Source organism: Macadamia integrifolia, unplaced genomic scaffold (genome assembly GCF_013358625.1).
Source record: "Macadamia integrifolia cultivar HAES 741 unplaced genomic scaffold, SCU_Mint_v3 scaffold2053, whole genome shotgun sequence".
Lineage (NCBI taxonomy): Eukaryota > Viridiplantae > Streptophyta > Magnoliopsida > Proteales > Proteaceae > Macadamia > Macadamia integrifolia.
This window is the reverse complement of record NW_024868483.1, coordinates 2684-19201: the sequence shown is the minus strand read 5'-3', so window position 1 is coordinate 19201 and position 16518 is coordinate 2684. Positions and strand designations below refer to the sequence as shown.

General features: G+C 39.8%; 1 pseudogene; it reads right to left on the bottom strand.

Moving 5' to 3' along the window:
• Positions 1-14646: 14646 nt before the first annotated feature.
• On the bottom strand, positions 14647-16227 carry LOC122065569 (annotated as a pseudogene).
• Between the last annotated feature and the right edge of the window lie 291 nt (positions 16228-16518).

Here is a 16518-nt window from a genome sequence, read left to right as displayed (position 1 = left end):
TCTCTCTCTCTCTCTCTCTCTCTCTCTCTCTCTCTCTCTCTCTCTCTCTCTCTCTCTCTCTCTCTCTCTCTCTCTTTCTAATAAATGTATTTTCATCTGTTGTTGCTGAGCAAAAAAAGGTGGAAACGTAAAATTCTATTAAAGTGCATGGTTGGATGATGATTTCTGTGAACTTTATGCCCTTGCTTTTATTGGTTAGTCATGGACAATGTAGCCACTATTGATAAATATAATCTACTGATAGAACTGAAGAAATTTAAGATGAGATCTTAACTTGATGTCCAACATTCGGAAAGCCATAACTCGATCGTGCATGCGATAAATGTGTCCATCTTCTTAGCAGGCTACAAATGCTTCACATGAGAATGAAGAGATGGGTGCTAGATGTTTTAGGCTAAAACCATTTCTCAGTGATAGATCTTATAATTTATTAGCAATTACTTAAGAAAATTACAGAAGAGTTTCTCAGTGACAAATCTTATACTTTATTAGCAATTACTTATGAAAATTGCAGAAGCGCTCTTCTTTGAAAAACTTCTGAGGCTACTACTGATATGTGGCATGATCCATGTATTGGGTCAGTGGTGTGATCAAGATAATGTATTTTGATGATCATTGTCAACACTTGGGTGACTTTGGATTTTGACAAATTCACTTGAAAACCTATTAGCTAAGTTCTGTTTCAGTTTTGACTTTGTTAACCACACTTTAGACTTCCTGGACTGCAATGTAGCTATTTTAAAAGATTAAGCTTAAAATCCCCATAGTTCTATCTATTCATTCTATTGATGTCATGCTCTGTCTTACATTCAGTTTCTTTATGTCTGCACAATGGTATATGGTTTGAATATACAAAACTTGCTAATAACCAGTGTTAGTGTCATTCCTTGTTAACTTCCTTTATCATGATTGTGCAGGAGACTCAAAAACAAGAGAAAAATAGACTGCTTCTACAGTAGTTTGGTATCAACTACGAGAGGCTACCAGTCATGTTCCTTAGTGGATAATGCTTTTACGGAGACAAGGTCACTGTCTATATCCCACATCATTCAGAGTCTTGTGCTTGTACATTAATACAATGATCAAGGGTATATACATTAATACAATGATCAAGGGTATACTTTCACACGTGGGAAAGTGTAAATGCAGTAAATACAGTTTGGATGATGCACTTAACACATTTTCTGAAGCAAAAAGTGACCAAATTAGATCATTATTTCTGTTGAATGCATGCACTAAAGAATGGGAGAGGAAATCAAAAGCACACACCAAATAATGGGTTCCATTACTCATTTATTTTTATTTTTTTTATTCCATTTTTCCTTTTTAGTGCCACTAAGTATGCACAATTGTGTTTCCGTTCTCCTTTGGATTTTAGTGTCCCAAATTTTTCCTGCACACCTTTGTGTGTGGTTCTTTTCATCTATCAAATATCTTTTCTTCTCAAAGCTGAACTAATTTTTTTTAATTCTATTTGATCTATTTGTCTCTAAGGTGGGAGAGAGCATACAAGACACTAAAGGTAGAGATCTTGTTCAATGTTCTCCGAAGGGGTCACTGGTAATCTTCTAGAAATTTTTTTATAGGCTTTATATATAAATTTTATATGGAATTTTGCCATTGATATGTGTTTATTTATTTAATTTTTTTTATCTAACTGCTTTGTGGTTTTGGAAAATATGTGCTATGTACAATCTGAGCCCAGTTCCGAAGGAGTGTCATAGTTTGTTTTAGTGGCAGGAAAGCTATTTTTGTGTCTTGGAAGATGATCCAGTGTTCAACTTGTAGATTTATCATGTTCACTATTTTTCAATTGTGGCCGACCCCATTTAGTTGGGAAAAGGCTAAGTTATTGTTGAGTGTTTTTCAATTGTGACATATTTTTGGGATAAGATTGATGCAGAACCAAAGGACAAGAATGAAGCTGAAAAATCCCATCATCTCCCTTTTATTCCTAAAGAAGAGGAGTTGAGTGATGAAGAACTTGTGGAATCGTTGGAAGAACATTATAGGCCTGGGTGACATGTTGTCTATGCCAAAGAATATTATGAGGATAAAATTTCTCCTATGGAAAATGGAATTATGCCTTCTAGGATCCAACAATTTGCAGAGTGTTAAGTGAATTTTTTTTTTTTTTAAATAGTTGGTCCCTAAGTAGAGCTGAAATCGTGACCTCTTAATTTTGAGGTGTTGTTCTTCGCCAACTGAGCTAGCCCCTTGGGTTAAGTGCATTATATGATGTCTGATTAGTAGGTTATTTTTTTATATCAACTATTGAAACAGATTTATTATCTATTCCACTACTTTTCTCTGAGAATCTTTTGGGTGCAGGTTTTTGGACATCAACTACTTCAGCCTCATGCAAAAGTATGTTGACTTGCAATCTCTTGGAACTAATCTGCAGACTATTTCTTCTTTTGCTCTTGAGCATGCAAAAGGTAATATTTTCATTGAATCTTATAGGGAATTTGATGTAATTGAGGTCTCTCCCATTACCTATTAGTCTACTTCTAAAAAGTTTATCAATATGCTATAGTATATTTATAAATTCTAGCTGTTATTGTCTTAATTATTGTGGTCAGAAAGCTGTTATTATTAGTAGTAGTGTTACTATATAGGAGACTAATATAGGGTTGACAATATTTACACTTCAGGCATGTAAAGTTCTCTATAGTATATATTCTAGTAGATTGTCACGCATAACAATAAATGATGATCCTCATTTAATCCTCACTAGAAGTAAATAAGCGTAGCTTCTGTTGGCTTATGGGTTCGCACGAAATATAGGATATACAAAGGTGCTTTTATTGCTAGTATGTTCTGTGTTCTTTATAATAAATAGATTTCCAAGTTTCAATTTCAAGTGGGTTTAGTATTAATGTTTTCTATGTGAACTTTGTTTCCATAGGTTGTGTCTTTCAATTCTTAATGTAAAGGAGCAATATTAAATCTTATCCCAAGAAGTGATCTACAAGCTCCTTGTTTCAGAATTCAAATTTGGAATTGGTCGTTGATAATTAAGAAACTAGTAGTAAATAAGCACATGATGTCTATATTTTGATGAACATTAGTTGTCAAGGCATCACTTTAACGTTTGGGCTTGGTCTACTCACCATAATCATGATAGGCGAGTGTCTTGTTATCCTAGTTGACACCTTAGTGCCTAGGCGGCTGCATTTATTTATTATTTTTTTAATGATTGATGCCTTTTCTAATCGTATCATTTGTGTGTGCGGTTAGTATACTTAAGTTGAGATACATTATCATATCGTTAAAAGAAATGGAATAAAGAATGAGACATAAGAGTACTCAATACCCTTTTTTTATAGTTACTCAATTTAGGGGGGTGACAATTTGATATTCTCTCTCTTCTATGAGTTCTCTCCCTCATCCCTTTCAGGTTATGAGTGGTAGGTCCCTCTTATTCTATGGCATTCTTTAATATTCAGAACTCTAGTATTGCTCTATTTGTTTGTAACTTGGAAAATTTGGACCTAACATTATACAAAAATGTCTTGAGTTCCTCTATTATTCAATTGGAACATATCTGTTGTTGCAATCTTGAAGTCATGTGATCAATATCAGTTTGCAATGTTATAGTTTGTTGCTTTCTTGGGTTTTTTTTTTTTTTCCAGGTTAGTTTGTACTGTATAGCGGAGCTCTCCTATCAGTATATCTTGTCAATTGCATGCCTTCATTTTTAAGAAGGCATTTTCTATTAGAGATACTCCTCTATGCCATTTGGATGCTTGATTAACAATATAAGCACCTACATTCATAGCCTTGGGTTGCCTTTATGCATTGACAACCTTGTAAAAAATATCCTTCCATTTTTTATGATTTCCTGCTATTTAGAGTGAATTTTAATTCATGTTGAACATATGACCCTTAAACCAAGCAGATTTTAGTAGGCAATAAGTTTTCAGTTACTTCGGGTTTAAACTGAAATTAGAACCTTGGGTAGATGAGGTTGCTGCCTTATTATGCCTTGGGTTCAGCACATGATTAACACACTGAAGGATGAAAAAGCACTTGACAACAAGCTTTTTCTAGAGCCTAGAGGTCTCAGCAGCTCCATTATAGCTCTTATCAGGATGTCAAAATGAATCATAGTCTTTGTTTTCGTATTATTAGCTAGAGCACTCAATATTTTGCAGTGAACTTTTTTGTTATTTCATCTAAGTAATACTTGGTGCTGATTTCATCCGCAGAGTGGTGGAGAAACTGCAAATAAAATTTTGTCCTGGCATCAAGACTGATAAGTTCCAAAGAACTTGAGTAAGTTGTATAATCTTCGTTACCTAAGAGAGTACTAGTGGATGTTGGTTGCATTTTTTTTTTCTTTCATCTCTATGTGCTTAACTTCTGTAGGGACTACCGGAAAGATATCCAATGTCAACATAATCGTGAATCTGGCTTCAATTTTGAGATAATCGATGGTTTGATGCTAAAATATGGTTATTGGTACAAAAGAGTATACATCAAGTCGTTTTGCTACTGGAAGGTGGTGCCTTTAATTGATGAGTTCCAAAGGTTTGAGGCTTCTAAGGAATATCAATTTGATGATACCAAATGGATTTTTGGTCTTTATGGTGTGGGAAGAAGAAAGTGTTCCAAGAAGAGTGACAATGGTAAAACCGTTGTATCCAAAGGTATATTATGGACTATGCATGGAAGTGGTTTTGAGCTGAATGATCTTGTGTTTTTTGGGCAATCATCGTAGATGTTCACACCAGAGACATTCAAGATCAAGCTCCTTGATATATGGTTTTTGCTAGTGATATTTTTTTATGGATGAGACAAAAGCAGTGATAATACTAAGTTGAAGTTATAGAGATCAACTTGGAATCGAAAAGAAGTAAGATAAGTATCACGAAAACGGAATATATGGTATGTAACTTTAGTTACACGGATGGATAATGAGGTGATAAATATTGGTGAGAGGGAGATTCTGTAAAATGATTATTTTAAGTATTTGGGCTCAATCACTTAAAGAAGGTGATATAGAGGATGATTTGTTATAGAGAATTTAAATAGGATGGATGAAGTGAAAAGGTGTCACACCCCGTTCACACAGAACCGGGCCAGTGACCGGGTTAACACTGGTTAACCTAAACCTGCCAGGATCATTTGATACAGTATTCCACCACAGCATACACACAACTAAGAAAGAGCTCATCAGTTTAGCGGAAGACTTAGTTTACCTGTGAATATTCCCATAATACTTGATACCCGAATTGTGATATAATAGTTAAATACATGTGGGCCCGAAGGCATGATATTTACACAATAAGAGTACAATTCAAATATCAAGTACACAAAAGGAATCATCAAAAATCAGAGTGTACAGCTCAGCTCGGTATCAAAGATTAGAGCTCAGCTCGGTATCAAAGGTTGAGCCCAGCTCGGCATCAAAAGGTAGAGATCAGCTCAGCATAAAATGGAGCTCAGCTCGGTATCAGAACTGCGGTCCCACAGCACAACTCTGCACGAGCAATCAGTGCCGTGCTCTAACTCCTCAGGGACCCACCAGTCCTCTTCAGGGAACTTAACTGTGGGACCCACCCCGTGCTCATCTGGTTGATGACCTGCAAAATCATCTAAAAGAGGTGCACACGTGGGATGAGCTCACTAGCTCAGTAAGTGGAAAGATGAACCACACAGCAGTCTACACAACAAATCACAACCATATGCACTATATGCTATGCATTACATTTTTAATCACATCCACCTAAGCAACATTACTAAGTCTTTGGTTTAGTGCTACTACAACCACAGTGTGTGTATACTCCGGGTACGAGCCATGAACTCCATCCCGCAATACACCCATAGGGCTGTAGGAGAAGGCCCACCGTGAGTACTCGGAAAAATAAAATATGCCGACCACCGGCTCTTAACATAAAGTAAATGATTGAAAATTAAAGGCGCTGACTCCAGCAATTTAAAAGCAGTACGATTGGCCCTCTTGAATATACCACCGGGGCTGTCGACTGTCCTAATGACCAACCGTGCGTAATGTCTAACCGCCACAGTGACCCGACAACCGCGACCACTGCTTCCCCCCAAATGGTAACTGTAATACCCTACTTTTTAAACCCGGTCTGATTACACGGTTGACCCGGTTTAACCATACAGTACCCGAACCAGAGAGAGTTAAAGCGGGATCCTTATGGACTATGATGGCAAGGGTGACCTTAAACACCGGCTGGCCCGACAAGTCTGAGCCAGTGCCAGAAGAGACGGGTGTACCCAAGCCGTGTACATGCACCTATCATAAGGCCATATACGGATAAAGCAGGTATGTAACCGTATATTAAGGCACATACGTATATTACATTGTATGCCAAGAGTAAGATTCATGCCGAGGGCCGAATTATATCAAAATCCCAAGTTTTGGCCCTCAGGTGGGCGGACAGGTGGGCGCATCCACCCACCTGAGTGACCCACCCATGTGAATACTTAGTTATTTTAAGAAGTATATATAGCATTTATGTTTTCTTTTCTTTTCTCATTTATGACACTCGTACGTTGGTGAGAAGAGTAAAGAGGAGAGAGAAAAGAAGGGAAAGAAGAGGAGAAGAGAAGGAAGAGGAAGAAGAGATGGATTTCAGCGGCGCCGAGGCTTGATCTTCCCATTCCGACGTCGGAAGAGTGATCTCCAACACTAGATCTATGTTTAGAGGTGAGCAAAGGCTGGGTTCCTTAAACTTTCACCATACCCAAGTAAAACCCTTGATTTGGGTAGGGTTTCTTGAGATCTTGTAAATCCCCCTTGAGATGAATCTAAGGTTTAATAGATGATCTATGTGTTGATTTTGAAGGATTTGAAGAAGTATTTACAAGGTTGGAGAAGCATTGTTGATTTGAAGTGATTTTGGGGTTTGAAGGTGTTCTTGAGCAAAGAAGGTAAGATGGCTTTCCATTCCTTAAATCTAACCTAGATCTAGGTTAGAACCATCTTACGAGACCTTGAATGTGTGGAGAATGGGTTTGGAAAGGCCCCATTTGAATCCCCAAAGGTTGGGGGAAGTTTAGGAAAAAATGGTGTTTTCCCTCCAAGACTGGTGGGCCAAACCGGTGGGCCATTTGGTCCGCCTAAGGGCACCCGCCTGAGAGGGTAGAACCCTCGAGACCAACCGGCAGGCCAGACCGGCGGGCCAACCGACGGGCCGACCTGCCTGTCGATCTTAGCAGGACCTTTAGGCCCAACCAGCGGGCCAGATCGGTGGGCCGACCGATGGGCCAACCTACCCACCGGTCCAGACCGGTGGGTCTGACTGGTGGGTTAGACAGGTGGGCTGTCCGACCCACCCGAGAGGCTCCGAACGTGATTTTTACGTCCGATTGGACCCAAATCGGACATGTGACCTTCTTTTAGGATTCTAAACATGATCTTGTCATTGTATCGTGTTAATCTTGATCCCAAAGTGGTGAAATACTAACCCCGCTCACTCATTATAGGTTCACCAAATCTCACGCTTCTCGCACCGGATCTCACCCATACCGAACGTGAGTCCTTGTACACTACAGGTAAGTGGGGAGAGGACGTTTGGCCTTGTTTCAAGGCATTGTTTGACATTCATTTAATCGTATCTAGACTAGCCATGTCATCATGAAAATGCTATGTAGATTAGTCATCCTCACATTGTTATGCCATGGGTGTTGTGTTTATTTTCTAATTGCCAAGTGATGATATGCTTATGTGGTGAATGTTGACATCATTGTGCATGATGCATTAATAGAATAGATGCCATAGTCGGCTTGAAAACGAGTGCATTGGTGGCCCGTGGTATGGGACGCGGTGGCACTATGCAATCATACTATTGTCATATAGGAGCATGCAGTTTAGGATTATCACCTTCCCGTGCTACGACCCTTCCCAACAGGGGTTAAGGTGTTGGGTTACCATTTGGGGGGAAGCAGTGGTCGCGGTTTTCGGGTCACTATGGTGGTTAGACATTATGCCCGGCTGGTCATTAGGACAGTCGGCAACCCCGGTGGTATATTCAAGAGGGCCAATCGTACTGCTTTTAAATTGCTGGAGTCAACACCTTTAATTTCTATCATTTATTTTATGTTGAGAGCCGGTGGTTGGCATGTTTTATTTTTTCGAGTACTCATGGTGGGCCTTCTCCGACAGCCCTATGGGCGTATCGAGGGATGGAGTTCACGGCTCCTACCCGGAGAATACACGCACTGTGGTTGTAGTAGCACTAAACCAAAGAATTAGTAATATTGCTTAGGTGGATGTGATTTAAAATGTATTGCATAGCATATAGTGCATATGGTTGTGATTTGTTGTGTGGACTTCTGTGTGGTTCATCTTTCCACTTACTGAGCTAGTGAGCTCATCCCACGTGTGCACCTCTTTTAGATGATTTTACAGGTCATCCATCTGAAGAGCACGGGGCGGGTCTCACAGTTGAGTTCCCTGAAGAGGACTTGTGGGCCCCTGAGGAGTTAGAGCACGACACTGATTGCTCGTGCGAGAGTTGTGCTGTGGGACCGCAATTCTGATATCGAGCTGAGCTCCACTTTTGATGCCGAGCTGATCTCTACCTTGTGATGCCGAGCTGGGCTCAAGCTTTGATACCGAGCCAAGCTGTACACTCTGATTTTTTATGATTCCTTTTGTGTACTTGATATGTGAATTGTACTCTTATTGTGTAAATATCATGCCTTTGGGCCCACATGTATTTAACTATTGTATCACAATTCGGGTATCAAGTATTATGGGAATATTCACAGGTAAACTAAGTCTTCCGCTGGACTGATGAGCTTTTTCTTAGTTATGTGTATGCTATGGTGGAATACTGTATCAGATGATCCTGGCAGGTTTGGGTTAACCGGTGTTAACCCGGTCACTGGCCCGGTTCTGTGTGAACGGGGTGTGATAGTAACCCAACACCTTAACACCTGTTGGGAAAGGGCGTAGCACGGGAAGGTGATAATCCTAAACCGCATGCTCCTATATGACAATAGTACGATTACATAGTGCCACCGCGTCCCATACCACGGGCCACCAATGCACTCATTTTGAAGCCAACTACGGCATCTATTCTATTAATTTATCATGCACAATGATGTCAACATTCACCACATAAGCATATCATCACTTGGCAATTAGAAAATAAACACAACACCCATGCATAACAATGTGAGGATGACTAATCTACATAGTATTTTCATGATGACATGGCTAGACTAGATACGATTAAATGAATGCCAAACAATGCCTTGAAACAGGGCCAAATGCCCTCTCCTCACTTACCTGTAGTGTACAAGGACTCACGCTCTGTACGGGTGAGATCCGGTGCGAGAAGCATAAGATTTGGTGAGCCTATCATGAGTGAGCAGGGTTAGTATTTCACCACTTTGGGATCAAGATTAACACGATCCAATGACAAGATCATGTTTAGAATCCTAAAAGAATGTCACACGTCCGTTTTGGGTCCAATCGGACGTAAAAATCACGTTCGGAGCGGGTGGGTCAGATAGCCCACCTATCTGACCCACCAGTCAGACCCACCGGTCTGGACCGACAGGTAGGTCAGCCCACCGGTCGGCCCACCGGTCTAACCCATCGGTTGGGCCCGAGGGTCCTGCCAAGACCGACAGGCAGGGTGGCGTGTCGTTCGGCCAATGGGTTGGGCCCGCTGGTTGGGCCCGAGGGTCCTGCCCTCTCAGGCGGGTGCCCACAGGCGGGCCAAATGGCCCACCGGTCTTGGCGGGAAATTACTGTTTCTTCCCAAACTTCCCCCAACCTTTGGGGATTCAAATGAGGTTTTTCCAAACCCATTCTTCACACATTCAAGGTCTCATAAGATGGTTCTAACCTAGATCTATGTTAGATTTAAGGAATGGAAAGCCATCTTACCTTCTTTGCTCAAGAACTCCTTCAAAACCCTAAAATCACTTCAAATCAACAATGCTTCTCCAACCTTATAAATACTTCTTCAAATCCTTCAAAATCAACACATAGATCATCTATTAAACCTTAGATTCATCATCTCAAGGGGGATTTACAAGATCTCAAGAAACCCTACCCAAATCAAGGGTTCTACTTGGGTATGGTAAAAGTTTAAGGAACCCAGCCTTTGCTCACCTCTAAACGTAGACCTAGTGTTGGAGATCACTCTTCCGGCGTCGGAATGGGAAGATCAAGCCTCGGCGCCGCTGAAATCCATATCTTCTTCCTCTTCCTTCTCTTCTCTTCTTCTTTCCTTTCTTTTCTCTCTCCTCTTTACTCTTCTCACCAATGTTCGAGTGTCATAAATGAGAAAAGAAAAAGAAAAACATAAATGCTATATATACTTCTTAAAATAACGAAGTATTCACATGGGTGGGTCACTCAGGTGGGTGGATGCGCCCACCTGTCAGCCCACCTGAGGGCCAAAACTTGGCCAACAAGTGGGATTTTGACAGAATTCGGCCCTCGGCATGAATCTCACTCTTGGCATAAGATGTAATATACGTATGCGCCTTAAAATACGGCTACATACCTGCTTTATCAGTACATGGCCTTGTGATAGGTGCATGTACACGGCTTGGGTACACCCGTCTCTTTTGGCACTGGCTCGGACTTGTCGGGCCAACCGGTGTTTAAGGTCACCCTTGCCATCATAGTCCATAAGGAACCCGCTTTAACTCTGTCCGGTTCAGGTCCTGCATGGTTAAACCGGGTCAACCGTGTAATCAGACCGGATTTAAGAAGTAGGGTATTACAAAAGGTGTGTCTGGAATGTTGTGTGATCATCGTATTCCCTTAAACTTAAAGGAAAATTTTATAAGACAAACATGAGACCAGCTATGATGTATGGTACTGAATGTTGGGAAGTTAAAAAGCATCAAAAGATAAACTCAGTGTAGCTGAGATGAGGATGATGAGATAGATGCGCGACAAAACTAGTAAGGATAAAGTAAGAAATTATCAAATCACAATTGATTTGGGAGTAAATTCGATACATGATAAGCTACGAGTAAGTTCATTGAGGTCGCATGGCCATGTTCGACAGAGGCCTTTAGATGCTCTAGTACGGAGGAGTGATTTGATTTAGATTGAAGGAGCTAAAAGATCCAAATTAAAATAAATATGCGAGAAGTGGTGAGGAAAGACATGCATTGCTTAGGCCTATGACCTCAAATACAGCCGATTGAAGGATAATGATCCATGTAACCAGCCCCAGATAGTTGGGTTAAGGGCTTAAGGCTGAGTTGTTGTAATAAGGCCAGACTGATATATGGATCAGAATATTGGACAATCAAGAAATAATATACAGACAAAATTAATATACCTAAGATGAGGATGTTGAGATGGAGTAGTGGTAAAGCTAGAGAAGATAGAAATAAGAAATGAACATATTAGAGGTAATTTTGACATAGTCCAATACATTATAAGTGGAGTGAAAGTCATTTGAGGTGGAATGGACAAATGCAATGAAGATCTCTCTGAATGCATTGGAGAGGAATGATATGATTCAGATGGAAGAGCTTCAAAAGGAAGGGCCATGCCTAAATGACTTCATGAGAAGTGGTGAGAAAGAAATGTATCGATTATGGTTGACAACAAGTATGATTTTGAATAGAATTTGAATGGTGAAATAGGAACCATCTAGTTGACGCCATCTGATTGGGAGGCTTGGTTGAGTTGAGTTGAGTTGTGTTGTATCATTTTTTATATGAAAGAATTATCATCCTTTCCGATATAAATGAGTAATTGCTAAAAACTTAGACCATGCTTCTACTAGTTCTGAGCAATTTAAATTTGTCCATTGCAATTTATGAATCAAATTTTTACCTTTCCTACCTATCAATTAGAAAGTAAATTTTTGTTGTTCTCCTTTACTATTTCTTTTTTTTTTTTTTTTTTTTTGTTGCTCTCCTTTTCTTTTCCTTAAGCCATCTAGGCATGCCATGCACCAATGCCTATAAAAGAGATGAGGGCCCAATTAGAAGAGTATGTTGGCAAAGATATTAGTACATCGGAATGAGCAGTTCCAAGTCAAATTCGATGAATGTAAAGGGGAAGCCTTCGAGGATTTAACTTATTTAGAGCACTGCATTGCAATTGAATGGCAGATTTCAATGAAACAAGATGCTTCTTTTTCGACTCGGTGGACTAAATCTCTCACAGGACCTTGAATCAACATTATGCAAGAGGTTCCCAAAGAAGCACAAGAAACAGGCCAAAGGCTTGGCAACAGAAGGGTGGAGACAATATAAAATTTAGTAAATTTCACCATGAAGCACCATGTCAGTTTAAAACTTCTGTTTTTTATCAGCAAAAAGAAAATTTTATTAATGAACAATACAAGGAGGAGAGAGAGAGGCATGCACATGAGAAAGTGATTGGGGGCCTGTGAGAGAAACCCATTTAACTGCCTCACCTGACCTTCCTTTGTAGGTTAAGGGTAAATATTTTATACTACTTAGCCTAGGCAGGTTGAATAAGAAGTTTATTCAGACCCACCTTACCCTTTGACCGGCGCACAGCCTACATATTAGGCCCAGCCTGTTTATGGATAGTGTATTTAGTTTCTTTTTTTCTTTATTAGGTTTTTACTAAGATTTATTGAAGTATTATCTATATATTAGTAAACGATTATGATGTGTGTTAGGAAACTGGGTGAAATCTGTTTTGGACATAGGCTTACCCACTTCACCCATTTACTCACCAGATAATGGCAGTTCTCACCCATGCCCTATAGAACCCCATAGGCTAAGGGTAATTTGGTTTCTACCTACTACGAAAGGTACTGATAAGACTACTACCAGGCCCTATCCTCCCCGTCTCCAGCCCAACCCTAGTGGCTGATTTGAGGGTACATGAATATCTATGTCTTTTTTCTCGTATAAAAGATATAATATATGTTAGACAAGGGGCTAGGAGCAATGGGCCAAAGTTTGGCCTCCTATGTAGATGGACCACAGTGAGGCAAAGCAGCAAAGCAGCAGAGCAGCTTACACCACCCTAAAAATGCTCAACACTTTTCACAACAGTAGTCCTGTTTCACTCACAGAAAAGGCCTCCAAAATCTTCCATTTTAATATTTTTGACTATTCTACTAGAAATTTACATCAAGACAATGAAGACAAAGGAAGAATAGGATTGCTTTGTGAAAGGCCCCTTGAACTTCTAGAAACAGTTGGGAGAAATAAGTGTAAAAATTAAAGGAAGAATTGTAACATATATTATTCAATCCAACTCGTCAATTTGGTTTGATAGCCCATTCCATGCCTACATAGTACAGAAATTTCCAATAAAAATGCTTAAAAAAAATATAAGGGAATAAAATGTACACAAAATAATTCTAAAATAGGAGGAATTTTTCCACTCTTCTTGCATCAGTGGGGACTTAGGTGTCTGTGACACAACCTATTTCAGTTAAGGGAAAATTTGTCATACAAAAAAAAAAATTAAAACTATTCCTATTTATATGCCCATTTTTTTTTGTCTGCCCCATCACTGCAACAATTAACTCATGGAAATTTGAGCAGCTCAGGACAAGGAGGTAAGTTCACATAAAAGGGGTCTCATTGTGCGGGGAGCAGGCAGAGGTGGGAGGTGTCTTGTTCATAAGAAGAATAGGTAGGGACAGAGTGAGTACCTTGACTAAGACTCTCTGCAATGTTTGGCATTGCCATGGTTGCCCAATCAACACTTCTGTCTCTTTTGAGGTAAACACGTATTCACATAAAAGGGGGGAAAAGAGGAAGAGGGTTTCTTTGCTGAAGAGGGAGAGGGAAGAGAAGAATTGAAAGGGTTGTGAAGATGGGTATGGTGAGGCATGTGCAATTCGTACATGCATTTGATACAGACATTGAGATTTAATCACCAAAGCACTTCAGTTCTGAAATTCGTTTTGTTCTTCAGCAATTAAAATAAGATAACTTTTTAAATTCCATTTTTTTTCCTATTATTGTGAATTGAATAGACTGCTGTTATGATTACTTTTCATTGTTTAACTCAAAAAACAGTGCCCTGCCAGTCAACACACACACACACACAGACACACACGGGCTGGGGGAGAAAAACTTGAGGAAAGTGGAGAATAAATTTAATTTTAGAATGCCAACATTGCCCTTTCCCATATGGAAGCCCCAACCACGTGTATGTATGAAATATGTAGACACTTTCAATCAAAATGAAATATGCATTTGGTTTCCCATGCTTCTAGTCGGGATAAATGAGAAAAGCCAGACTGAATGCTCCTCTAGAAACATCACAAGTAGTATAGCATTCGTGACACAGATGTCCAGCATTACACCTCCTTCGCACTTGAAAGTAATAGCCAATGAAATGCCAAAACAGATTTCACATTTAACAAGGCTAATAAAAGGAACTAAGACACTGTTACAAGCTTTAAAACCCAAAACAGCCATAAGGATTCAGCATAAGGAGAAACAGCATATAAGGACATAGGGATCAGGATCAAGAGAAATGTAATACCAAAACATAAGAATGGTTAAATAAATAGAGGAAAAAAGTACGATCATAAGAATAATGAATCCAAATTTTATCTCTTCCAGAAAGAATAGCTTATATACAACGTTCAGCCAAATAAATGTATCCATCAGTGGAGAAAAATAATCCAGAATTCACATGCACACTAGAGAAGAGCACTCATACTCTACGTATAGCACAGGTTACCTGATTATGTAATTAGTGGTGGACAGAAACTTTGATAGCACCAAGGGTATTTTCACACACTTCCTATTCATACTCAAACTGCACTTCAACATGCATATATTTCCTCATGAACCGAACAATAGATGAGGTAAAATTGGCCAACATATGGCATTCTTCATTTGTCTTGGCCCCATGGATGACCAACTTTATAAGATTAGGGCACCTCTCGAGCAGTCCAGCAACCCACTGAGAAAAGAGATCACTAATTACAGTCCACCCAAGTTCCAATACAGCAACATTCTCCAGCTGTCTAGGCCCTTGCAAGCTATAAACCACTCCATCTCTTAAATCATAACTCAAGGATAAATAGATTAGCTGAGGAAAGCAAACTGCAATTGTTTCCAAATCCACAATCTCATCCTCATCATCAAATACCACATCCCAAGCCGAAGCCTTCTCAATTTTGATGATCTTTATATCATTTGGTAGAACTTCCGGCCATATGATCGTGAAGCTACTGACATCTACGAACTCAAGATTCTCAGTATTCTCAATTTCAAGATGGAGCACACTGACTTCATCTATCTTGAGATGCTTCAAGGTACCCTTAACAATGAGGTAAAAAAAATTCTAGGGTGCAATTTGTAAGGCACAAACTCTCAAGGCTGTCAGCCTCCAACATCAACTTGTCCAAACTCATTGCTTCAAAATATATGTCCTTCAATGTAGGACCGCTAAGTTCCATTGTTGCCTGAGAATCTGACATGGCAATTTCAGGACTGACAAGGGACAAGACTTCAATCTTGGGGCAGGAAGTAAGCAGAAGGCTCAGATCCAAAGCTGAAATAGTGACGCAACTCAGAGGCAAGGATTTCAGGCGAGGAAATCTCTGTAACTAGGTTCATTCCCTGTGATGGAATTATGAGCCAAATGTAACGGGTTGAAATCGTCTGCAATTCCGATCTCGTACAATTCCGTGTAATATCACCTTCAGGCGGTGACACGTGTATTGATACCAATACAATGGTCCAGATCTGGTACAACTAATAAAACATTAAATCAATGAAGAGGCATTTAAATCAAATCTAGACCATTGCATTGGTATCAATACACGTGTCACCCCCTGAAGGTGGTATTTCACGGAATTGTACGAGATCGGAATTGCAGACGATTTTTTTCCCAAATAATGTAACACTTCCAGCTTCTGCCTACCACACTTTTCAAAAATGTTGACATTTGGGGTAGTACAGACATTATACAACAATCGGCGCCATGTTTCTCTGGTATACATGAGCCAAGCAATCACCGGAGCTGCCGAGAACTGATCAACGTCATCCAAAAAAATTGATAGGCAATGCAAACCCCTGATCTGGAATATCGTTTGGGTTATAATGATCTCCAGTCGACTAGTTGTGACATCACGATAAACAGGCCAATCATTGGAGTTGAATGAAAGGGTGTGGAGGTGATTCCAGTAGGATTCTCTCCACTTCCGGCAAGTTGCAGAGGCAATCACCACATCCCTTGCAGCTCCAAGCTGGGAAAGTATGTTCCCTATGACTTCAACGGGAAGGCATTCCATAATCAACAGAACATAACCAAATAAACTTTGTTGAAGATGCTACTCTTTCTGATTCTATGGGACTTCATAAAATTTTGCAAGATTAATTCTCACTTTTCATAGTCAAAGGATTACTATATTCCATCGGGTTTATTACATCGATTAGATCGTAATAAATAAAACAATTATTTCCCATCGATTCACCAGGAAACCTTTATATCCGATCATAACATCTAGTATCTGGGTTTTGCAGAAGTAATTCAGGTGCTTTTATTTGTAAACAAACTCCAATATCCAATTCAGAGAATCAGAGGAAGCTTAAACCCAG